The sequence below is a fragment of the Lutra lutra genome, chromosome 2, assembly GCF_902655055.1.
Source record: "Lutra lutra chromosome 2, mLutLut1.2, whole genome shotgun sequence".
NCBI lineage: Eukaryota > Metazoa > Chordata > Mammalia > Carnivora > Mustelidae > Lutra > Lutra lutra.
Window position 1 is genome coordinate 89588593 of NC_062279.1, and position 27377 is coordinate 89615969.

The following is a 27377-nucleotide window of genomic DNA, read 5'->3' on the forward strand; positions in this document are numbered from 1 at the left end:
CTAAGGAATAAATGGATCAACCATGAAATTAAAGAATTTTAAAAATTCATGGAAGCAAATGAAAATGAAAACACAACAGTTCAAGACCTTTGGGATGCAGCAAAGGCAGCCCTAAGAAGGAAGTACATAGCAATACAAGACTTTCTAAAAAAAATTACAAAAGCCTCATATACATGAGCTAACCATATACCTAAAGGAGCTGGAGAAAGAACAGCAAATAAAGTCAAAACCAAGCAGGAGAAGAGAAATAATGAGGATTACAGCAGAAGCCAATGGAAAGGAAACCAAAAGAACATTAAAACTATAAGCTGGTTCTTTGAAAGAATTGACAACATCAATAAACCCCTACCCAGACTTATCAAAAAGAAAAGAGAAAGGACTCAAATCAATAAGATCCTGAGTAAAAGAGGAGAGATCACATCCAACACCAAGGAAATATAAACAACTTTAAGAACATATTATGAGCAATTATATGCCAACAAAAAATTAGCCAATCTGGAAGAAATGGATGCATTTCTAGAGACATAGAAACTACCAAAGCTGAAACAGGAAGAAATAGAAAATCTGAATAGATCCCGAACCAGAAAGAAAATTTAAATAGTAATCAAAAATCTCCAACAAACAAGAGTCCAGGGTCAGATGGCTTCCCAGGGAATTCTACCAAACGTTTATTTTATTTTTTAAAGAGTTTATTTATTTATTTGAGAGACAGAGATCACAGGCAGGCAGAGAGTGAGAGGGAAAGAGGCTCCCTGCTGAGCAGAGAGCCCAATGCAGGGCTCCATCCCAGGACCCTGAGATCATGACCTGAGCCAAAGGTAGAGGCTTTAACCCACTGAGCCACCCAGGCGCCCCTCTACCAAACATTTAAAGGAGAATTAATACCTATTCTTCTGAAGGTGTTTCTAAAAAAGAATTGGAGGGAACACTTCAAAACTCTTTCTATGAGGCCAGCATTACCTTGATCTTAAAACCAGACAAAGACCCCACCAAAAAGGAGAATTACAGACCAATATCCCTAATGAGCTGGATGCAAAAATTCTTACCAAGATACTAGCCAATAGGCTCCAACAATACATTAGTAGGACTATTCACCAAGACCAAGTGGGATTTACTCCTGGGCTGCAAGGGTGGTTCAACTATTGCAAATCAGTCGATGTGATACAGCACATTAATAAAAGAAAGGACAAGAACCATATGATCTGCTCAACAGATGCAGAAAAAGCATTTGACAAAACACAGCATCCTTTCTTGATTAAAACTCTCCAAAGTGTAGGGATCAAGGGAACATACCTCAATATCATGAAAGTCATCTACAGAAAGCCTACAGTGTGTATCATTCTCAATGGGGAAAAACTGAAAGTTTTTTGCCTAAGACCAGGAACACAACAGTATTCCCACTCTCACCACCGTTGTTCAACACAGGATTAGAAGTCCTAGCCTCAGCAGTCAGACAACAAAAAAGAAATAAGAGGCATTCACATTGGCAAAGAAGAAGTTAAACTCTCACTCTTTACAGATAACATGACACTCTATGTGGAAAACCCAAACGACTCTACCCCCAAATTAACAGAACTCATACAGGAATTCAACAACATAGCAGGATATAAAATCAATGTACAGAAATCAGTTGCATTTCTATAACAATGAGACTGAAGAAAGAGAAATTAAGGAATAAATCCCATTTACAATTGCACCAAAATCCATAAGATACCTAGGAATAAAACCAAGGAGGTAACCAAAGAGGTAAAGGATCTAAAACTACAGAACACTTATGAAAGAAGCTGAGGAAGACACAGAGAAATGGAAAAATATTCCATACTCATGGATAGGAAGAACAAATATTGTTAAAATGTCTATGCTACCCAGAGCGATCTACATACACATTCAATGCAATCCCTACCAAAATACCATCAACATTTTTCACAGAGCTGGAACAAATAATCCTAAAATTTGTATGGATCCAGAAAAGACAATGAATACCAGAAGAATGTTGAAAAAGAAAACCAAAGCTGGTGGCATCACAATGCTGGACTTAAAGCTATATTACAAAGCTGTAATCATCAAGGCAGTATGGTACTAGCATAAAAACAGATACATAGATCAATGGAACAGAATGAAGAACCCAAATATGGAACCTCAACTCTACGGCAACTAGTCTTTGACAAAGCAGGAAAGAAAATCCAATGGAAAAAGGGCAGTCTCGTCAATAAATGGTGCTGGGAAAACTGGACAGTCACATGCAGAAGAATGAAACTGGACCATTTCCTTACACCATACACAAAGATAAACTCAAAATGGAGAAAAGACCTAAATGTGAGATAGGAATCAATCAAAATCCTAGAGGAGAACACAGGCAGCAACCCTCTTTGACATCAGCTGTAGCAACTTCTTGCTAGACATTATCTCCAAAGGCAAGGAAATAAAAGCAAAAGTGAACTATTGGGACTTCATCAAGATAAAAAGCTTTTGCACAGGAAAGGAAACAGTCAACAAAACTAAAAGGAAACCTACGGAATGGGAGAAGATATTTGCAAATGACATATCGGATGTCATACCAAAAAAAAAAAAATCCAGTCAAGAAATGGGCTGAAGACATGAAAAGACATTGCTCCAAAGAAGACATACAAATGACCAACAGACATATGGAAAAATTCTCCACATTATTTGGCATCAGAGAAATACAAATCAAAACCACAGTGAGATACTACCTCAAGCCGGTCAGAATGGCTAAAATTAACAAGTTAGTAAATGACAAATGGTGGTGAGGATGCGGAGAAAGGGGAGCCCTCTCACACTGTTGGTGGGAATGCAAGCTGTGCAGCCACTCTTGAAAACAGTGCAGTTTCCTCAAGAAGTTAAAAACAGAGCTACCTTATGACCTAGCAATTGCACTACTAGGTATTTACCCCAAAGACAGAAATGTAGTGATCTGAAGGTACACCTGCACCCAGTGTTTGTAGCAAAAATGTCCACAATAGCCAAACGGTGGAAAGAGCCCAAATGCTCATCGACAGATGAACGGATAAAGAAGATGTGGTATGTATATGTATGTATATGTGTATATAAATGTACGTATATACATACATACATGGAATGTATGTACAATGGAATATTACTCAGCCATCAGAAAGGATGAAATCTTACCATTCACATCGACATGGATGGAACAGGAGGGTAATATGTTGAGTGGAATAAGTCAATTAGAGAAAGACAATTATCATACAGTTTCACTCATATGTGGAATATAAGAAACAGCACAGAGGATCATAGAGAAAGGGAGGGAAAACTGAATGGGAAGTCATCAGAGAGGGAGAAAAACCACGATAGACTCTTAACTATAGAAACAAACTGAGATTTGCTGGAGGGGATGTGGGTGGGGGTATGGGGTAATTGGGTGATGGGCATTAAGGGGGGCACGTCAAATGATGACCATAGGGTGTCATACACAACTGATGAATTATTGAACACTACATCTGAAACTAATGATGTACTATACGTTGGCTAATTGAATTTAAATTTAAAAAAGAATCTCTCTGATGTAATAATAGAATGACCATTTTCATTAAATTGGACAATTATAGAGCAGGCACGACTATCTTATTTCAGGATAAAGAAACTGAGGTCAAGGGAAGAATCAAATGATTGTTGCTGTGGTACCTAAATCTACCTATATACAAAATATCTTAAGTAGAATGAAGGGAACTGATGTTTATTAGGTGACTATTTCGTAGCAGACACTGTGCTAAAGGGGTTTGTATATATGATCTCATTGACTTCCAAGAATTCTTATAGATATTATTCCTATTTTTCATCTGAGGAAATTGAGGCTTGTTATAAGCTATAAAATTAAAAAGTGAAGGAACCTGGATTCAAACTTTTCCCACTACACTCAATCCACTATTAATAGTGTTCTGATGAGCAGTGGGTGTTATACACAACTAATGAATAATTAAACACTACATCAAAAACTAATGGCATACTACCTGTTGGCTAATTGAATTTATTAATTTTTTTTAATTTAAAAAGATGTAACACTGTAACCCAAATACAGACACCACACATTGAAATAAAACTTTGTAAAAATATCCTTACTATCTGTCCTGTTCTATTCTATTCTATTTTTCCACTAAAAATGCACTAAAATTGATTTTATGATTCATAATGGGTTGTGACCTACAGTTCAAAAAACAAAGCATGCTATTTTCCCTTTTCTGTCACCATTCCATTAATATTTTGGAAGAATCTTTCTTTTCACTGCAAACTAACAGTCTTCTTTTCAGCTTTGCTTAGATCTTACATACCAAATTAAAGGAGATGTCTAAGCCTTTGCTTCTTTAAATTCATAATAGCTCATGCAAAACATTGTAGAATGGTTCTTCCTGTGGTCTTGGACACTTTAGATTCCCCTCCTCCTCCCCCTTCTCTCTCTTTCTCTTCCTGACCACATCCCTGTGAGGGGGCAGAGAGACCCATTAAAATCAAACCCTGTCATTTTCTGAACCGATGGGTGGTTTGTTGTTTGAGGAGACTCCAAGGCCATGTCTATAAGAGGCAAATGTAGGCAAGTTATCCACTGATTTACATTTGGCTCAAAACCTTCTCTGAGTGGGTAGGTTGGGTAGTGGTAGGGGTGGGGTTGGGCTAGTATCATTTACTCTGCAGTACTCCATTGGACAGGGTGTGCTTGGGTGGCCTGCCATTCCTCACTCACTTTCTGGTGGATGCCATGATGTACCAATGGGGTCATCTATGTCAACCATTCACAACTCTTCCTTGGGTAATGGTCTATCAGAACTTTCAGTGTGAAATATGAAATTTCTTGGGCCACCATGCGATAACTTTTAAAGTCCAGAAACACTGTCAGTCAATGGTTATGTTAGATTTTGAAAATTGCTGCCATCTGTTTAGCCTTCTCACACACGTTCTCAGAGTAGCCTTGTGATTATGACAACATTGTTTTTTTAAGATTTTATTTATTCATTTGAAAGACAGAGATCACAAGTAGGCAGAGAGGCAGGCAGAGAGAGAGAGAGGAGGAAGCAGGCTCCCCCCTGAGCGGAGAGCCCGACGCGGGGCTCGATCCCAGGACCCGGAGATCATGACCTGAGTCGAAGGCAGAGGCTTTAACCCAATGAGCCACCCAGGCGCCCCTACATTTTATATTAGCAAAAAGGCTAGGTTTGCAGGTGACATTTCTTCAGTAGACACTTAGAAGGCCAGGGGAGGGCTGAATTATAACATGTGACGAGAAAGGAAGTGGTAGAGATGAGGTTTACATGCACACAAATGCACGCATGCAGGAACACAACAAAAATAAACTTTTGAGAGCCACTGGTGTCCAAGTTAACTCTGACCTGCTTTATTCTTTGTCAGGCCTTGATTGTCTGGGCTCTGTTACCATCTGTTTCAGCCAAAATTATAACAGTTTAAATCCTAGAATTTTCTATCTTTGGCTTTCCTCATTTAGTAAAGATTGAAATTGGCTCTCAGATCTGAGTTTCTTTTATAATCACAGGCAGATTAAGCTTTTAAGTGGAAGAAAATTAGGTTCTTTTGTCGGGCAATGGTTTTAAAATACTGGTGTACAAAGGAATAATCTAAGAAGCAGCTTAAAATGCAGATTCCTGAACTTCATAAGATAGATTCTGATTTAATAGGTCAGAGGTAGTTCCCTGAAATCTACATTAAAAATATTTAGATTTGGGACACCTGGGTGGCTCAGTCAGTTAAGTGTCTGCCTTTGGCTCAGGTCATGATCCCAGGGTCCTAGGGTGGAGTCCTGCATCAGGTCCTTGCTTAGCAGGGAGCCTGCTTCTCCCTCTGCCTGCCCCTCCCCAATTGTGCTCTCTCTTTTGATGAATAAATAAAATCTTTAAAAAAATTTAGGTTTAACAATCTGAATCAAATTGATTCAGATTCAAGTCATCTAAGAGCCACATTATGAAAAATGCAAATTCCAGATACTATAAAATATACGTATGAGTAATGTACTTTGCAGGTCTGCCTCCTTTTTAGTCCCATCTTTACAACAGTAATAGAGGATCTCAAATGTTTTCATTAAAGGCAATAACAAAAATATTTATTAATAACAACCATAAACACAGACAGCTATCTAAAAGTGTCCTCAGTCATGTAATCAACCAAGATACAGGTTTCCTACACAAATATGAGGACCAACATGGAGGATGGAGAAACTGGTGCCTGCGGTAGAGACTATTAGAGCTCTCCCATATCTGAGTGCTCCTCCCCATTTCCCAGCTTGCCTTTGAGTTTGGTTGGCCCTGTGTCTGGGTCCTGGCCAATGGAATATGGACAAAAGTAAAGAATCACTTTTAGACTTGATCTCTAAAATACCCATAATAGTCTTTTATATTCTTTGTCTTCTTTTCTCCATCTTCAGCGAAGTAATGCCAGGGTGAACTTGAAGCTGCAGATTAGCAGAACAAAAAGGAAACAGCCTGGATTCCTGAGTTATTGTCCATAGGAGAGCTACCAGGCCTTCACTGAATTGTGACATGAACAAAAATAAGCCTCTACGTACCAAGCTGCTTATTTATTGGAACTTATTTATTTTGGTGGCATAGTTTAATATATCCTAATACCACTGTTATTAACAATTAATTAATAATCACAATGAAAATTCTTCCTTTATATCAGAACAGACTAATTTGAACTGAACTGGGCCAATAACCAAGCAGAACAAAGCCTGGGTAATCTTTCCATTGCCCCTTCAAACCAATATCCCACATAGAACAGTTCCAACCAAATATTTGCTGAAATGTATAAGCCAATCTTGTTTAGCATGCAAGGAATAAATAGCCACTAGTTCATAAATGGAAAGTTTCTGGACTTCTGCGTTAAATTTGATCACAAACCAACCTTTACTGCTTCATTTATAAAAGATTATGAACTTGTCAAATGTCAAAAAGAAATGGTGTTTATGAATTAAATGGTTCTTATATTCAACAGCTGTCATATATCCGATGGGAAAATAAAAACTAACATGGGATCTGAAAGGATGACCACTTTTCAAATTTCTTCAGAATGCAATCATTTAACTTGTCTCATTATCTTTTCCATAAATGTTGAATACTGACTTTATTTACTAATCTTAGAAAAACTGCTTTTCTGTGTTTAGATAGAAAGTGTTTCCAACTGCCAACCATGACCTATTAGTGGGTTATAATTCAGGGAGTTGAGACCATTATAAGCAGCATTAAAAGGAAATATAAGAGATTATCAAAGTGTGTCATACATAGTAAGAGTAAATAATATATTTCACAAAAATTGATTCTGATATAAACATATACATGCATATATACAGTTGATTCTTATCAAGGTAGTTATGTTCTATTCAGTTGCCTTGAACACCGAACCATTGTTCCTAGTGGAAATATTGTTTTCTGTATATTTCTGTTTAAAGGCACTATTTATATTGACTTATAAACATTGAACCCCTGGCCAACAGCACTATAACTCATGCCTTAGTGAAACTTACCAAACATGTGTTTTCTCCATGTTGACAACATCACATCCTTCTTGTATTTGGAACACTAGATACCATTTCAGTACTATGCTTCAGCATGACTTTAAACAGCAAAATCACCAATAAAAAGCATAAAATACAAAAGTATGGCACTAAATAGACCACTAAAAGACATTTATTTACAGTATGACAGCTGAAGCAAGAAGACTAAGGATTACCTTGTTTGGACTCAGGTAGCTGAGGTTGCATGTAAGACAACTCAGATATTCTGCTGCTCCATGCATGCTCATGTCCTCAACTGACCACAAAATAACTAATATTGATTTGAGGGTTACAGGTAAACATTAGTGAGTTGGCGAATTACCAAATATGGAGTCTTTCAATAATCAGGATTGTTATCAAAGCTGTTAGATATTGAGGCTTTTGCACAACAAGGGAAACCATCAACAAAACAAAAAGCCAACCTACTGATTAGGAGAAGATATTTGCAAATGATATTTAGGGTAAGGGGGTAGTATGCAGAATATATAAAGAACTTATATACTTAACACAAAAACCCCCAAACAATCTGATTAAAAAATAAGCAGAGGACCTGAACAGACACTTCTCCAAAGAAGACATACTTATGGTCAACAGACAAGTGAAAAGATGCTCAACATCACTAATCATTAGGGAAATACAAATCTAAACCACAATGAGATATTACCGCACACCAGTCAGAATGGCTAGTATCAAGAAGACAAGAAATAACAAGTGTTGGCAAGAGTGGAGAAAAGGAACCCTTGGGCACTATTGGTGGGAATGTACATTGGAACAACCACTGTGGGAAACAGTGTGGCAGTTCCTCAGAAAATTAAAAACAGCATTACCATATGCTCTAGTAATTCCACTACTGAGTATTTACCCAAAGAAAATGAAAACAGTATTTTAAAAAGATATATGCACCCCTATTTTACTGCAGCATTATTTACAATAGCTAAGATACAGAAGCAATCTAAGTATCCATCCATAGACGAATGGATAAAGAAGATGTGTGTGTGTGTGTGTGTGTGTGTGTGTGTCTATTGATACATACAATGGAATATATTAGCCAAAAAAAGAATGAAATCTGGCCATTTGTGACAACGTGGATGGACCTAGAGGGTACAATCCTAAGTAAATCAAATCAGACAGAGAAGGACAAATACTATATGATTTTTACTTAAATGTGGAATCTAAAAAAACAAAGCAAATGAACAACCAAAAAACACACTCTTAAATACAGAAAACAAATTGGTTGTTGCCAGAGGGGAGGTGGGTAAGGGGCTGGGCAAAATAGATAAAGAGGATTTAGAGGTACAAACTTTCAGTTATAAAATAATGATGAAAAAAAAAAGAATAAATAATTTAATCATGAAGATGAAAAGTATAGCATGCAGTATAATCAATAATATCATAAGGTAATTCTATTTTGTACTTTTTGAGGAATCTCCATACTGTTTTCCAGAGTGGCTGCACCAGTTTGCATTCCCACCAACAGAGGAGGGTTTCCCCTTTCTCCACAACCTTGCCAACACCTGTTTGTTTCTTGTGTTGTTGATTTTAGTTATTCTGACAGGTGTGAGGTGATATATCATTGTAGTTTTGATTTGCATTTCCCTGCTATCAGTGATGCTGAGTATTTTTTCATGTGTCTATTGGCCATCTGTATGTTTCCTTTGGAAAAATGTCTATTCATGTCTTCTGCCCATTTTTAATTGGATTATTAGTTTTCAGGGTGTTGAGTTTTATGATGTTTATATATTTTGGATACTAACACTTTACCAGATATATCAATTTGCAAATATCTTCTCCTATTCTGTAGGTTGCTTCATAGTTTTGTTGATTGTTTCCTTTGTTGTGCAGAATCTTTTTATCTTGATGAAGTCCCAATAGTTTATTTTTGCATTTGTTTCCCTTGCCTCAGGACACATATTTAGAAAGAAGTTGTTTGGCTGATGTCAAAGAGGTTACTGCCTGAATTTTCTTCTGGGATTGGTTTCACGTCTCACATTTAGGTCCTTAATCCATTTTGAATATATTTTTGTGTATGGTATAAGAAAGTGGTCCAGTTTCATTTTTCTGCATGTTGCTGTCCAGTTTTCCCAACATCATTTGTTGAAGAGACTATCTTTTTCCCATTGGATATTCTTCCTTGTTTGTCAAAGATTAATTGATCACTATTAGGTATTCACCCATAGAATACAGAAATACAAATTCAAAGGGATACGTGCATCCTGATGTTTATAGCAGCATATCTGCAATAGCCAAATTATGGAAACAGCCCATATAGCCACACACTGATGAATAGATAAAGAAGATAGGATATATATCTACAATGGAATATTACTCAGCCATCAAAAAGAATGAAATTTTGCCATTTGCAACATGGATGGACCTAAAGAGCATTATGTTAAGTAAAATAAATCAATCAGAGAAAGGTAAATACCATACGATTTCACTCATATGTGGAATGTAAGAAACAAAACAAAGGAGGAAAGCGAATAAAATGGAAACAGAGAAGCAAACCAAGAAACAGACTTTTAACTAGAGAACAAACTGATGGTTACCACAGGGGAGGGGGTTAAGGAAATGGGTTAAATAGGTGATGGGGGTGAAGGAGTGCACTTGTGATGAGCACCGGTGTTGTATGGAAGTGTTGATATTTGCTATATTGCACACCTGAGACCTGACACTCTATTGCACACCTGAGAATAATATTACCCTGTAGATTAACTAACTGGAATTTAAATAAAAACTTGAAAAAATAAAATGAAAACACTTATACCTTAAAAAAATAGTATCATAATAATGTTGTATGGTGACAGATGGTGACTACACTCATTGTGGTGAGCACTGAATAATGTATAGAACTGCTGAATCACTATGTTATACCCCTGAAACTAATATAACATTGTATGTCAATTATACCTCAATAAAAAAGCTGTAAGATATTGAGATTGCTTTAGTTAAAAGAATAATTTATAAACATTTTATTAATGAATTTATACTACAAAGTTTATGTATAAGTAATATGTTAATAAAATAAAAATACAGATATGCCAAGTCTGTTAACATAATAGGTAACTAGCAGAAAACCACTGATGGTTTGAGAAATGGAGGCTCCTTAAGAGCAAATTACCTGTGTTCTTCATGGAGCTGTAGCCCAATGCTTTTCTCTACAAATTTGCTGATATATGAATGGTGGCCAAAGGTGGTACAACCAATATTAGAAGAGCTCTATTACCTGTGCAGTAGCTGCTCAGATTCAGAGAAGTTCAGTTGTGGCAGCTTTATCTAAATAATTCTACAGTATAGTCCTAGTTTTTTTTCCCTCCTCTAAATTGGTCTGGGAGGCAGCAGAATATGAGATTGAAGATTACCTGTGCAACCTTAAGTATGGCTTAGTAATGCTTGTGCCAGACTGTGGACCACTGATTTTCTTCAGATTTCTGATTGACTTTCTTGCAAAGAAAAAAAAAAATCACAAAATGACCACCTAGAGAGCAGTCTTATATGTGCTTATCAAATCCAATCCAGGGTTGCCAGATGTAGCAAAGGAAAATACAGAATGCCCTGTTAAATTTGAGTGATTTCTAATTACTTATGTTAATGTACATTGAGAGAAAAGAAAAATGTTGAATGGGACCTACTTGTACTAAAATATTTGTTGTTTATTTGAAATAATTATAAAATATCTAAATTACATCTCTCTTTAATTATCTATTTCTCTCATGATTTGGCTTTCCTTAGCAGTTATTTATCTTGCAGAATTTACTTATAAAATTTTTTATTATAGTTTATGTTTAATTTACATTGTGAGACAGTTTCCACACAGTGGTCTGTAGAAAATTCTTTTCTTTCCTTTGTTGTTCACTGAACATTCATTAATGGAAAAACACACTCAATATTAGTATTATGAACTGGTATGTACTGGCATAAATCAGTTTTCAAATTTAGTTTATTGAAGCATATAATACCATCTTCTACTGTTACAGTATTGTTGATCAATGACTTTTAAAAATGTTCACAGACAAAAGCATTGCTGTCAATGTTCTTTTATTCCACACTGCACATGATGATTCCACTTGCTCCCATGCCAGAAGAGTATTTAGAAACAACCATGTAAAAGAATCAAATTGTTCAAGGGATTAAATAATATAGAAAATAGTAATGACAAGTGACATAATAATAATCCATTTCAAGTCAGAACTTACTTTTTTCTTCATAAGTAATATCCCTCTTAAGAGCAGTCTTGACTCTTAAAAGGATGAATTTTTCTGTAATTTTGTAACACATTCCAAAATTTTCTTTGAGAGTTGGGAGACCTCAATAACACTGTTTTCTCTTCTATTACTATCCATTACTAAAGAGATACCAAAAAGTACAATCAAGAAATAAGTAGGCTTCACTCAATGGATTATTTTAATTTGGGAGTCTTTTCTTCAGAATTAAAGTATGATTTAGGTGCTTCAAATAAACTGAGGATTTTCTCAAATGACTGTTTTAGAGAGCCAATGGATTCTGAATCCAACAGACCTGAAGACTACTGAATGCCAACGATATCACACAATTTTTTAAAAAGTCTTCCTAGAACTTTATTTTTTAAAGCAGTGTTACATACATAACAGCTCAGTAAAAAATTGGGCAAAATATTTGAACAATGGAAAGGAACTACTGCTATGTACAACAATATGGATAAATCTCAAATGTATTAAGCTAAGTAAAAGAAGCTGGAAAGGAGACTAAATAATGTATGATTTCATTCATACAACATTTTGAATAAGGTAAAACTATAAGGACCAAAAACACAGCAGTGACTATAGTTGTCTTTTTTCCTATTTATTTTTGATCTATCCATGTTGATAGGTAAAGTTTAAGTTCACTCCTTTTTAAGTGCCATATAGTTATTTAATCCTATATCATTCTTCATTCATCTAGTCTCTACTGATGGGCATTTAAGTTGTTTCTGGTTTTTTACTAATACAACAAACAGCAATGGCTATCACTGTACACATTTTTAAAAAATGAGAACTTTTAAGATCTACTCTCTCAGCAACTTTCAAATATGCAGTATTAACTATAGTCGCTATGCTATACATTACCTCCTCATTTCCTATGTATTTTATTACCATAATTTTGTACTTTTTGATCCCCTTCACTCATTTTGCCTATGCCCCTCCTGCCCCCTGACCCCTGCCTCTGACAACCACTAATCTTCTTTCTGCATTTATGAGTTTAGTTTTGTATGTTTGTTTTTGTTTTTCTAGTATTTTTGATACCACATATAAATAAGATAATACATTATTTGTCTTCCTCTGAATTATTTCTCTTATAATGCCCTCAAGGTCCATTCATGCTGTCACAAATGGCAAGACTTCTTTCTTTTTTATGGTTGTATAATATTCCATTATATATATATATACCACAATTTCTTTATCCATTAATCCATCAATTATCAGCATTACTATATTAGGACACTTAGGTTGTTTTCATAGCTTAACTAAGTAATGCTGCAATGAACATGGGAGTGCGTATATCTTTTTGAGTTGGTGTTTATGTTTTCTTTAGCTAACTACACAGAGAATTGCTGGATCATATGGTAGTTTACTTTAATTTTTTTGAGGAACCTCCATACTGTTTTCCATAGTGGCTTTACTAACTTATATTCCCAACAGTGCAAGAAGGTTCCTTTTCTCCACATCCTCAAAAACACTTTCTATTTCTTATCTTTTTGATACTAGCCATTCTGATAGGTGTGAGGTGATTATCTCACTGTGGTTTTTATTTATATTCCCTGATGATTAATGATGTTGAGCATCCATTCATGTACCTGTTGGCCATCCATATGTCTTTTCTGGAAAAATATCTATTAGATCTTCTGTTCATTTCTTAATCAATTATCTATCTATCTATCTATGTATTATCTATCTATCTATTTACTGTTGAGTAAACTGTTTTCTTTATATATCTTGGATATTAACACCTTATCAGACATATGATTTGCAAATAGTTTCTCCCATTCAGTAGGTTGCCTTTCATTTTGTTTGATAGTTCGCTGTGTAGAAGCTTTTTAGTTTGATGTGGTCCCACTTGTTTATTTTTGCTTTTATTTTTAGTGTCAGATCCAAAAGTCCCTGCCAAGACTTATATCAAGGAGCTTACTGCCTATGTTTTCTTCTAGGAGTATTATGGTTTCAGGTCTTACATTCAAGTCTTTAATCCATTTTGAGTTAATTTTGGTGTATGGTGTAAGACTAGTGGTCCGGCTTCATTCTTTTATATGTCACTGTCCAATTTCCCCAATGTTATTTATTGAAGAGACTGCCCTTTCCCACTGTGTATTTTTGGTTCTTTTCTCATAAATTAACTGACCATATAAGCATGGGTTTATTTCTGGGCTCTCTATTCTGTTCTATTGATCTAAGTGTTCGTATTAATGGCAACATCAACTGTTCTGATCACTTAGCTTTGTAACATAGCATGAAATTAGGGAGTGTGATGCCTTCATCTTAATTCTTTCTAAAGATTACTTTCTAAAGCTGTTTGAGGTCTTTTTTTGTTCCACAAAAATTTTAGGATTGCTTATTCCATTTCTGTGAAACATCCATTCGAATTTTGGTAGAGATGACATTGAATTTGTAGATTGCTTTGGGCAGAATGGATATTTTAACAGTATTAATTCTTCCAATCCATGAGAACAGAATATCTTTTCATTTATTTGTGTCTTCTTCAATTTCTTTCATTAATGTATTATAGTCTTCTAGGTACAGGTCTTTCATCTTGGTTAAATTTATTCCTTGGTATTTTATTCTTTTTGGTGCAATTGTATGTGGGGTTAATTTTTCTTTCTTATAGTTCTCACAAAAATCTTTTAATTGCTCAGTTTGAAAAGCATAAATGCTGAAATTGGAGAATAATTTCATAGCAATGACTTCAATGTCAATAGAAAGAACACTAGATGCTGTTTGAGCTACATTATGTAGAATGTAACAGGACACCCAACACCTTCCCTTTATGTTTGCGTCAACTTTGAATAAATTCTGTCTGCATTTTCATGCACATATCCACCCAAATTTGTATTTGTATTATCACCAAAAGCAGTGTAATTTTTCTCATTAAGTCTGACCTCTGTAATAGAGCCCCTATGAAATCTCATCTGGAAGAGATTTTACTAACAATAGCTTTATAAGTAATACTTTCTCATGAGACAAGTATTATACAAGCAAAAGGAACATGTTTTTCATATTATGATTACTTGCATCTGTAGTTATTATAAAAAAGTAAGGCTTCATATCTTTGATTAGCTCTCAAATAGTATATGGAACTATTTCATTTTTTATTACTGCAGTAGATTTTATCTTAATAATTTGCTTATGATTTTGGGATCAGAAAATACTTCTCATAGCAGCACACTCTCTTTTTTTAAAGGTAAACAATAAATTGAAACAATTAACATATAGTGTAATACTAGCTTCAGGAGCAGAATTTAGTGATTCATCACTTACATATAATATCCAGTGCTCATCGCAAGTGCCCTCCTTAATACCCATCACCTATTTAGTGTATACTTCCCCCCTCAGCAACCCTTAGTTTGTTCTCTATAGTTAAGGATCTGTTACAGTTTATCTCCCCTCTTTTTTTCCTTGCCCCTATGTTCATCTGTTCTGTTTCTTATTTATTTTTATTTTTTAAAAGACTTTATTTATTTGACAGAGAGAGAGCAAGAGCAAGCACAAGCAGGAGGGAGCAGCAGAGGTAGAAGCAGGCTCTTTGCTCACCGATGTGGGGTTCAAACCCAGGACCCTGGGATCATGACCTGAGCTGAAGGCAGATGCTTAACCAACTGAGCCACCCAGTTCCCCTCTTCTATTTCTTAAATTCCACATATGACTAAAATCTTATGGTATCTGTCTTTCTCTGACTGACTTGTTTCATTTAACATAATAACCTCTAGTTCCATCCATGTCACTGCAAGTGGCAAGATTTCATCCTTTTTTTTTTAAGATTTTATTTGTTTATTTGACAGAGAGAGATCACAAGTAGGTAGAAAGGCAGGCAGAGAGAGAGAGAGAGGGAAGCAGGCTCCCTGATGAGCAGAGAGCCCGATGCGGGACTCGATCCCAGGACGCTGAGATCATGACCTGAGCCGAAGGCAGAGGCCTAAACCACTGAGCCACCCAGGCGCCTGATTTCATCCTTTTTGATGGCTGAGTAATATTCACATATATCTATATATCCATATCTATGTGTATATATATATGTGTGTGTGTGTGTGTGTGTGTGTGTGTGTGTATGTCTCCACAAATTTTTTTTTATCCACTCATTAATCAATAGACATTTAGGTTCTTTATATAATGTTGCTGTTGTTGATAATGTTTCTATAAACATCAGGGTGCATGTGCCCCTTTGAATAAATATTTTTTTATCCTTTGGATAAATACCTGGTAGAGCAATTGCTGAAAGGTAGTTCTTTAAGTAATTGCTGAAAACTACATAAGGTAGTTCTATTTTTAACTTTTTCAGGAACCTATATACTGTTTTCCAGAGTGGCTGTAGCAGTTTGCACTCCCACCCAAAGTGTAAGAATGTTCCCCTTTCTCTACATCCTCACCAACATCTGTCATTTCCTGACTTATTGATTTTAGCCATTCTGACTGGTGTGAGGTGGTATCTCATTGTGGTTTTGATGTGTATTTCCCTGATGCTTAATGATGTGGAGCATTTTTTCATATGTCTATTGGCCATATGTATGTCTTCTTTGGAGAAATGTCTGTTCATGTCTTCAGCCCATTTCTTGTCTGGATTATTTGTTTTTTTGGGTGTTGAATTTGTTAAGTTCTTTATAGATTTTGGATACTAACCCTTTATCAGATACGTCATTTGCAAATGTCTTTTCCCATTCCAGAGGTTGCCTTTTAGTTTTGTTGGTTGTTTCCTTTGCTGTGCTTTTTATTTTAATGAAGGCCCAATAGTATGTGTTTGCTTTTGAAAGTTTCCTTTGCCTCTAGAAATGTATCTAGTAAGAAGTTGTTATGACTGATGTCAAAGAGTTGTTGCTTGTGTTCTCCTCTAGGATATTGATGGTTTCCTATCTCACATTTAGGTCTTTCATCTATTTTGAATTTAATTTTGTGTATGATGTAAGAAAGTGGTCCAGTTTCATTATGCTGCATGTTGCTGTCTGGTTTTTCCAACATCATTTGTTGAAGAGACTTTTCCATTGGGATATTCTTTCCAGTAGCAGGACATCCAGTCATTTGAACTGAAGATTAGTGATGATATCCAGTATGGAAAGCCATTACAACTTCTACTGTGATTATTTTATTTTCCTCATTTGAATGTTTCATAATTTTGGCATAGGTTGTTATTATTATATACTAGTTTATATCAGACTTTTCACCATTTTTTTTTTAGATTAAATCCACAACAGGGAACTGTACAGAGAGTTTCCAAAGGACTTTTTCCTCATTTAATAAATATTCACTGTTCAGAAAACTTATCACAAAGTTTACACTTATGTTTCAGCATTTTGGAGTTCAAATATACTCAAAGAGCAACCACAGCAAGAATCGAAAAACTGAATTTGATAATGTCACAGTCATGATAGTGTATTTGCCACTCAGCAGTTGGAATCCATAACTAACTGTAAATAGGAGCCAAACTGTTTAAAGTGCAGCAGACTTGTGAACAATAAGCTGAACTCAATATCTGACATAAAAAATATAAACTCCCGGGCACCTGGGTGGCTCAGTGGGTTAAGCTGCTGCCTTCGGCTCGGGTCATGATCTCGGAGTCCTGGGATTGAGTCCCGCATCGGGCTCTCTGCTCAGCGGGGAGCCTGCTTCCTCCTGTCTCTCTGCCTGCCTCTCTGCCTGCTTGTGATCTCTCTCTGTCAAATAAATAAATAAATAAATCTTTAAAAAAAAATATAAACTCCCCGCTTACAAGGAAGATTTGTACTTGTAAAGCATAGTATTATTCAATGTTATGGGAAGGTTGGCTTTTAGGCATTGGTGGACTTGCAGATGTGCTAGTGTGGTCACTGAAATGAGGCAGACTGGCTGTTGTCCAGAAGTGCAGGTTTGTCACTGGCCGACTTTGTGAAGTTTGGGTTATCAACGATTTAGTAACTTTCAGAAGTGTAATTACTGGAGTGAGGCTATTAATGATTGGCTGATTTTCAGAGCATGTGTAAAATTTGTTATCACTAATTAGTGATAGTTGCTTATTCATGATTTGGGGTTTTGGCCAAAGAGCAGTCTTTTCCTACATATAAAAAATACATATTTTAATTCCAAGTTCTCCTTTTTGGTCTTCTGTCAGCCAAGCCTGCAGTAAAGAACATAGATAGATCTTTATTTATGGAAAGGTGATTTTTGGCTAGTGTTGCCATTTAAAAGATTTAAGCACCAATTACTGTGGTAGAAAACTAGTGCAAGTTGCCAACTTTTTGCAATTATTGAGAGAACTGAATAGAGGACATTTGGATAATCTTCATAAAGTCAATACAGGAAGCTAGAAAAGTTATTAAATTACACAGAATGTCCTGTGTATTCACTTCTAGCAACCCAATACCAACCACATCTCTGGCCCTGGTTTTCTGTCATCTTTCCAACACGAGTTGTGCTCCAGGGTCTCAAGGGTTCTCAAAGGGTAGTGGCCCAAAGTAAGGTGAGATAGTTTGAGAAGTTCTAAGCCAAATTAAAGAGCCACTGAAAAGTTTGAATCAAGGCAGCAGCATGATTAGGTTAGCGTTTAGAAAGAGCATTATATAAGGTGAAAACAGAGAGGGAGACAAACCATAAGAGACTCTTAACTCTAGGAAACAAACTGAGGGTTGCTGGAGGGGAGGTGGGTGGGGGGATGGGGTAACTGGGTATTAAGGAGAGCACGTGATATAATGAGCACTGAATGTTATATGCAACTGATGAATCACTGGATTCTACCCCTGAAACTAATAATAGAGTGTATGTATATATATGTATATATATATATTTAAGATTTTATTTATTTATTTGACAGACAGAGAGACAGCAAGAGAGGGAACACAAACGGGGGAGTGGGAGAAGGAGAAGCAGGCCCCTCGCTGAGTAGGGAGCCTGACATGGGGCTCAATCCGAGGATCCTAGGATCATGACCTGAGCTAAAGACAGACGCCTGACGACTGAGCCACCCAGGTGCCCCAATTTAAAACTAAATTTTAAAAAACCAGATCATTACGGAATCAGTGTGAGAGATTTGGAAAAAGGACCCAGAGACTAGGAAGCAGGTGAGCCTGTTAAGACTCAGCACTAAGTAGGAGAGAAAGAATGAGAGCCATTAGACTTTTGTTTTCATTAAATATTACTAATTAACTTATAGTATTGAACAAAATAAGTGCCATAGTTTTGAGGTCTTATTTAAAGGGAATCACTTGGGGCGCCTGGGTGGCTCAGTGGATTAAGCCTTTGCCTTCAGCTCAGGTCATGGTCTCAGGGTCCTGGGATCGAGCCCCTGCATCGGGTTCCCTGCTCAGCGGGGAGCCTGCTTCCTCCTCTCTCTCTCTGCCTGTCTCTCTGCCTACTTGTGATCTCTCTCTCTCTGTCAAATAAATAAATAAAATCTTTTTAAAAAAATTTAAGGGAATCACTTTGCCAATAATATTTTGTCACCCTGCCCAAATCCTTTGGACCATGACAAGTAAAGGACTCAGACTTGATAAAGAATTGTGAACTTTGTAATAGCTTCTCTTAGGATTTATGTGTGTGTGTTGGACATTGAGCAGTTTTCCATACATTACTTCCATAATATCATCATGAAATAGGCAATTAATTTAGTGCAGTGGTTAAGAGTCAGGTTTGAAGGTCAGAATATGGGGTTCAAATCTTGGCACTATCATTTGTTGGTTGTGCCACAATAGGACCCACTTTTTTAATCCCTATTATGAATATAAAACAGTGTTACCATGCATGGTCATTAGGGTCATGGGGTATGTCCTGTTATAAGGCTCAGTAAGTGTTAGGTATTGTAACATAAGTTTATAGATGAAAAACTGAATATTAGAGAAAGTAGATTACTTTTCTATAGTCACACAGTAAGTGACAGGCAAGAGTTTGACTTGGACTTCAAAGTATTAATCGTTACTTTCTATTAGTTCTCAATATCTGAGATACAAGTCTGGAGATGATAAAATATATGCCTATGAAAAGCGATAAACTGGGGCACCTGGGTGGCTCAGTGGTTTAAAGCCTCTTCCTTCGGCTCAGGTCATGATCCCAGGGTCCTGGGATCGAGCCCCGCCTCAGGCGCTCTGTTCAGTGGGGAGCCTGCTTCCTCCTCTCTCTCTCTGCCTGCCTCTCTACCTACTTGTGATCTCTGTCAAATAAATAAATAAAATCTTTTAGAAAAACTGAAGTATTCTTTTTTTTTTTTTTTTCATAAGAAGAAAAGATGGGGTGCCTGGGTGGCTCAGTCAGTTAAGTGTCTGCTTTCAGCTCAGGTCATGATTCCAGGGTTCTGGGATCAAGCCCACATTGGGCCCCTGTTCAGGGGGGAGCCTGCTTCCCCCTCTCCCTCTGCTGCTCCCCGCTGCTTGTGCTTCTTGTTCTCTCTTTCTCTGTCAAATAAATAAATAAAATCTTAAAAAAAAAAAAAAAACTTCCTTTAAAAAAGAAAAAAAGGGGACGCGGGCGCCTGGGTGGCTCAGTGGGTTGGGCCGCTGCCTTCAGCTCGGGACATGATCCCAGGGTCATGGGATCGAGTCCCGCATCGGGCTCCTTGCTCGGCAGGGAGCCTGCTTCTCTCACTGCCTCTTCCTGCCTTTCTGCTTGCTTGTGTGTAATCGCTTGCTCTCTCTCTCTCTCTCTCTCTCTGGCAAATAAATAAAATCTTAAAAAAAAAAAAGAAAAAAAGAAGAAAAGTTAATGTGACCTAGCAGTTGTTCTGAGAACATTATGCCAACTGTGGACTTGTGGAAGTGGAATAAGGAATCCAAAAGAAATGGTTACCACTTTTTTAAAAAGTTTTTTTTTAATTGAAGTATAATTAACATACAGTGCTATGTTAGTTTCAAGTGTACAATATGATGACAATAATTCTATACATTAGTCAGTGGTCATCATGGTATCTTAATCCCCTTTATCTATTTCACCTATTTCTCCCCAACCTCTCTTCTGGCAACTACCAATTTGTTCTCTGTATTTAAGAATCTGTTCTTTTGTTTGTCTCTTTGTTTGCTGTTCATTTGTTTTGTTTATTAAATTCCAATTATGAATGAAATCATAATTCTTTCTCTGATTTGATTTACTTAGCACTGTAACCTCTAAGTCCATCCATGTTGTCACAAATGGCCAAATTTCATTCTTTTTTATGGCTGAGTAATATTCTGGTGTGTGTGTTTGTGTGTGTGTGTGTGTATAAATATACCACAGTTTCTTTATCCATTAGTCTATGGATGGATACTTGGATTGCTTCTGTATCTTGATTATTGTAAATAATGCTGCAATAAACATAGAGGTGCATATTATCTTTTGAATTACTGTTTTCATTTTCTTTGGGTAAATACCCAAGAGTAGAATTCTATCACATGGTAATTTATTTTTAATTTTTTGAGGAACCTCCATACTGTTTTTCCACAGCGGTTGCATCAATTTACATTTCCACCAACAGTGCCCAAGGATTCCTTTTCTCTACCTCTTGCTAACACTTGTTATTGTCTTCTTGATACTAGCTATTCTGACCGGTAGGCAGTAATATCTCATTGTGGTTTAAATTTGCATTTTTCCTGATGATTAGTGATGTGAAACATCTTTTCACGTGTCTGTTGACCATCTGGACGTTTTCTTTGGAAAACTGTCTATTCAGTTTCTCTGCCCATTTTAAAATTAGGTTCTTTGTGTTGTGTAAGATCTTTACATATTTTGGATATTAACCCCTTATCTAATATATGATTTGCAAATAGCTTCTCCTATTCTGTAGGTTTCCTTTTTGTTTTGTTGATGGTTTCCTTTGTGCAAAAGCTTTTTATTTTGTAGTAGTCCCAACAGTTCAGTTTTGCTTTTTTTCCCTTGCTGGGAGAGACATATCTAAAATATATATATATATATATATATATATATATATATATATATATATATATATATATATATTTCCACAGCTGAAAACTATAGCTGTTTCTTAAAGTTTAATATTATATCAGTCGCCAACTGCAATGGTCTGCCCACACAGAGAACCCCTACTCAAGTCCCTTTATGCTGGTTTCTGAACAGTTTGACTTAACTTAAAATAATCTGATTTGGAAGATTCTATGTCTATCTATACTTCTATTGCTATCCTTGACTTAATTTTTTTTAACTTCCACTTTTTTCCTTAATGTTCAATTAGCCAACAATAGTACTTATCTTAGTTTTGACATTTGCCTCAGCTACTGTTTATACAAATTTAAGAAAACAGGAAGGCAGATAGTTCAAAGTCATGGTTGTAGAGTACCACTAGGCTAAGACTTCCATTCCAAACTCTTGAGAATAGAATAATGATCCTAATTAATGGTTTTTAGATAACTTGCTTAGTTACTAAACTGATGCAGCTCTCTGAGCCCAGATCTTAACTTTTAATCAATTGGTTGGTTTTCACAGTAAATTGGGGTTTGTGTTTCATTTTAGGACGTCCTTTTTAAAGCCACAATTTTAACTTATCAATTTACAGGATTTGAGATGTGTTAATTACTTCCCCCCTAACAACTTTACTAAGGTATAATTACACCCAATAAACTATATATATTTAAAGTGCACATTTTGATAAGTTCTGACATATATGTATACCTATGAAACCAATACCACAATTAAGATAGTAAAAAGTATCCATCCAAATTTCCTTAAGACTCTTTATAATCCCTTCCTTCCACCTTACCCTGGCCCATGAAGCTACTGATTTATTTTCTTTTATTACAGATTAAAGTGTATGGTAGGCAGAATTTTAAGATTACTCCTAATGATCCTCATTGCCTATATAATCCCCTCTTCTTTGAGTGTGAGGAGAATGTATAAATAAGATGATAAATCACTGCCATGATTATGTCTTATTATGTGGCAAAAGGGATTTGGCAAATAAAATTAAGGTTACTAACCAGTTGACCTTAAGGTAAAGAGATTATTTGGATGAGGCTAACCTAGCCAAATGAGCCCTCTATAAGCAGAGGTATTTTTGGCACCTTGTTAGGCAGCAATACAAAACTAGTACAGATTTTGGTACATGGAAGTATGGGTGCTACCACAAGCAGTTCCTAAAATGTGGGATTGGCTTTAGAATTTGCCAGTGAGTAAAGGCTGGAAGACTGTTAGTAGAAATACAGATGTTAAAAATGTTGCTGGTATAGTCTTAGAAGGATGTGAGAAAAGCATTACTGGAATTTGGAGGAAAGAGAATTCTTGTTATCTCCATGGAGGAAAGCTTGACAGAAAGCTTAGCAGAATTGTGTCCCCCCAGTTATGCGGGAAGCAGAACTTGTAAGCAATGGACTTGGATAAACAGTTGAGATTTCTAAGCAAAGTGTTGAAGGTGTGGCCTGGCTTCTTCTTGCTGTATAAATGCAAGAGGAGAGAAATAAACTGAGAACTGTTATACAAAAAGGAACCAGCATCTGACAATAAGTGAAAATTATTTGCTTCCCCAATAGCAAAAGATGCTAAAAATTAAGAGATTCAATGCCAGGAAAGCATGATCTAAGAAAAAGGCTGAGGGTGTGACTCTACAGCTCTTTGCTGAAACCTGGGCAAGTTGTACATAAGAGACTAAGAGTGTTCCTCACAGATCATTTTACTCGTTTGAGTAAAAACTACTCTAAGTAGTTTCAGGGCATTGTCCTCCAGCCATCTTAGCAAAAGTCAAAGGTACAGAAAGGATTATTATGTGGTAAGATCTGGGGCTATGACTTTTGTATGACTGAGTGAACTCTTATGAATTTATAGGAAATATAAATTTTTCAAAAATTTCTATCAGTGGAGACACTGACAGCTTAGATTAAAAGTGGCAGAGAGAGTATGAAATGAAAAACAGCTGCTGGGGGAAGGTTTTTAACTATGAATTTAACTTCTTTAATAGATATGGGGCTATTCAAGTTATCTGTTTCTTCTTGAGTGAGCTTTGGTGTTTTCAAGGAGTCTATCCATTTCCAAAAGTTGTTGAATTTATTGGCAAAAGTTGTTCATGGTATTCCCTTTCTATCCTTTAATGTCTATAGAATCTGTAGTATTTTGATCTCTCTCATTTCTTATATTGATAATTATATCTTCTCTCATATTACTCTGATTAGTCTGACTAGAGTCCTAAAAATTTTATTGAACTTTTCAAAAATCAAGTTCTTGGTTTCATTGATTTTCGCTATTGTTTTTTCTATTTTGTTGATTTCAGTTCTGATTTTTATTATTTCCTTTCTTTTACTTAATTTGAACTTAATTAAAAAAATTTATAGTTACTGACAGTGGAAGCCATAATCATTGTTTTAAGAACTTTTTCTTTCCTAACGTGCATTTAGTGCTGTTCATTTTCCCATAAGAAGTGCTTCAGTGACATCCTGCAAATTTTGATAAATTGTTGTGTTTTCATTTTTAATTAATTCAATATATTTTGAATTTCTCTTTGGTTTCTTCTTTTACCCATTGCTTATTTAGAATTATGTAATTTAGCTTCCAAATTCTGGGGTTTTCCAGAGATCTTTCTGATATTGACTTCTTTTTTTAAAAATTTTCCTGTTATTGACTTCTAAGTTAATTATTTTGTGGTCAGTAAGCATACTCTGTATGACTCAAATCTTTAAGAGTTTATTGAGATTTTTTGGGGGGCCTAGAATATGGTCTATCTTGGTAAATATTCCAGACTGCATTAGAAAAGAATGTTTATTCTGCTGTAGTTGGATGAAGTGTTCAACAAATGTCAATTAGATCAAATTGGCTGATTTTCTGTTTAGTAGTCTATCAGTTATCGACATATTATTAATTCAAGTTAGATGAAAAGGAAGACGGGTTTAGTTCATCAATCTCTCCCGGTGTCTCTATGTGAGAGAAGGTGTAAAATTCCTCCCAGGAGTGACTTAGCATGCCTTAAAATTTGGTAAGACTCTTTAAGGCACTCACATAAACATGTTGTCTAAATAAAAACAAGGTGCTTGTTATGAAAACACAGCTTCCTGGCAAATTCTTTTTCCATTCCCTCCATTCCTCTTCAACCTTACTATATTCCCTGTAATAGTTCTATATCAATTCTGGAGTTTCCACTGTTGGGTAGTGGTATATTAGTTATTATGGGGTTCACATCCTTTGGTATTGTAATATTAAAAAAAAGATTGAAATATTCTTGAAAGTTCTGAAGAAGTACATGGAGAGACACTGACTGTCAAGTTTTTGAACACAAAAATTGGACAAATGGTTTAGGGAATACCTGCATTATGGCACACATCTGGAGTTCAGTAGAATGGTGAGTTCAGGGTAGCAAAACTTGCTGCTAAAAATACTGTCTAGTTTTCTATTTTGTCCCTCACAGTTGACACAAATAACTGAGAGATAATTGAGAGCTAAATCTATTGTCTTATGCACTTTTGCACATCTAGCTATCTTACAAGAACTTTTGGTATTTTGAATATCTATTTTTAAAATGTAATTTGAATACTATAAAATTGATACATTTTCAGCTTCACATGACTGTTTATTTAGGTCAGAGAGATTTCATATGAGTTACTATTTATATATGCTAAAGACCCCTCAGGCAATGTCAGGCTGTTGCATGTGGACAGCTTCTTGAATTATAGCACAGAAACTTTAATACCTACCTCAGGAATGATAGGAGTCTTAAATAGGCAGTCATATTTACTAAAGAAACCTAGAGTTTTCTTAGATTGCCAACCTTAGTAAGACAAGAAATGTCAGGGTGATAGAGTTTAAGTGGCTCTTTTCAGATATGTTACACTGATTCTCTATATTTAAGATGCAAAACAGCCTTCCAGGAGCTATTTAATTAAGTGAAAGTAAGTCTAGTCCCTTTGGAACCAAATGGTTCAGTGAACAAATACATGTCAGTATGTGAAGGAAGTGGGGGAAGTTATTATGTGCTTCATAGACATGGTGACACTTTATAACCCCATATCAGGGATCCTAAACAGTGATTGGTTGAGAAAATTATCAAACTGAGTTTAAATTTCAGCAGGTACAAAATTGTCAAGCAAATGTCCAGGACAGTGAGCCACTCTCAGTCTTCAATGCGAAAGATAAGAAATCCTGGATTTTCAAAGTCCCTTTGAAGGCTTTTAAGGTAAGATGAAACCTCGTCTTTACTCAGAACCAACTGATTCCTGTAGAAATTTTAATTTCAGAGAAGAAGCTGACTTGATTTTATGAAGTGAATAATCCTTATGCTTAGATTTTTTCCTTCCCCTTTGACTTGGCAAATCAAGACTACATGTTAAAAGATAACAGAAAATTATATGGTAAGGGATGCTAATTCCATCTAGCAAAATATTGGATCACTGAAAAATAAGAATTTTATTACAGCCACTATGTTAAAATATCAATTGCTAATAGGAAGAGAATACATAAGATGAAGCAAATATTATAAATCTAAAATATTAACAACGAAATAAGGAATTAGAATATTTTATACATAATTCATGATAGCTCCATTACTGTTATTTTTATCTAAAAAAACCATCTTTAAGAATCTTGAATCTAATTAAAGACATTTTTTAGCCTTACCATTGCAATATAAGATGTGATGGCATTTAATAAATAAGTAAAGACACAATCACTTCCAATCTCAAATAGTGACGATAGTGACATTTAAACGTTACTTGGGAAATAAACACGGATTTGGGAATTTCAGTCAACACATTATAGTACATTTACTTCAAAGCTTGGCTAATCCATTTAGTGGTAAGCTCCATGAGGGTAGGGCTCATATCTATTTCCAGGGCTCAGTTTCTGGTCCATGATAGTTCTTCAAATGTTGAATGAACGACTGCATCCCAGTTTACATTTATTTTTTGGTCCCTGAATCACCAAACTTCAGCCTAAAATATCAGGTATTTTTTGCCAATTGACATGAGGGTTTTTAAAGCTAGATTAAAATATGTCTACTTAAGATATCTGGAAATTCTGACCTCTATCCCATACATTTTCTGTTTCATGATATCATAACAGGTTTAGAAAATGAAAGAGGTTTTGGGCTGACAAAACTGGGGCCATTTCTTTAGCAGTCTTTTGAGCTATTTACCTACCTGAGAATATAGTGGCAAGCATCACGGTGCACTATGCAATTGTTCTGGAGTGGGTCTGAAAGAGAACCAAAGTAGTCAGATTGCAGGATTGTGGTTTAGCATGGACTGCACATAACCGTGACCTTCACCACAGGTACCTTTCTAGGACACCACGGTCCAAATAAGTGTACACCAGTCTTCAGCAGAGTCTATGTAGTAATTAGGCTTGGTACTGCAAAGTTCTGTATGGTACCTGCTTACTAAACAGCTATCCTTCAACATCTGTGCCCCAGAGTAAGCCCATTTTTTTTCCCTCTCGGAAATCATGTCCTCTCTCCTGTAAGGAAGTGCCAATAATTCTATGACACTTAATATTCACTAAAATTTTATTATGTTTCCATAATCAACATTAAATTCAATCAAAGCTATTTTATGACATGCATTATTTTAATCTATAAACTCAGTGGGAGTTCATGAAATAGGAGTAAAACTCTTTCTTCCTTTCTGTGGTAATAGTATCATTACACCAAGAAATCTAATTTTCAGTAATGGTAATTTAAATTTTTGATTCACATGGACTATACAATGTCTATTCCAATGTATCAAAATATATATTATACCATTTCTGAATGTGAACTCTAACAGGAA

At 35.7% G+C, this 27377-nt stretch overlaps 1 long non-coding RNA gene across 1 annotated transcript in view; it reads right to left on the reverse strand.

Annotated features, from left to right (window-relative positions):
- Positions 1-27377, reverse strand: part of LOC125094256 (uncharacterized) — a 134998-nt gene that overhangs the window by 26655 nt on the left and 80966 nt on the right. The window contains exon 2 of the long non-coding RNA XR_007125430.1: positions 26751-26805. This is a non-coding gene — a long non-coding RNA (uncharacterized LOC125094256). The remainder of the gene's footprint in view (positions 1-26750; positions 26806-27377) is intronic.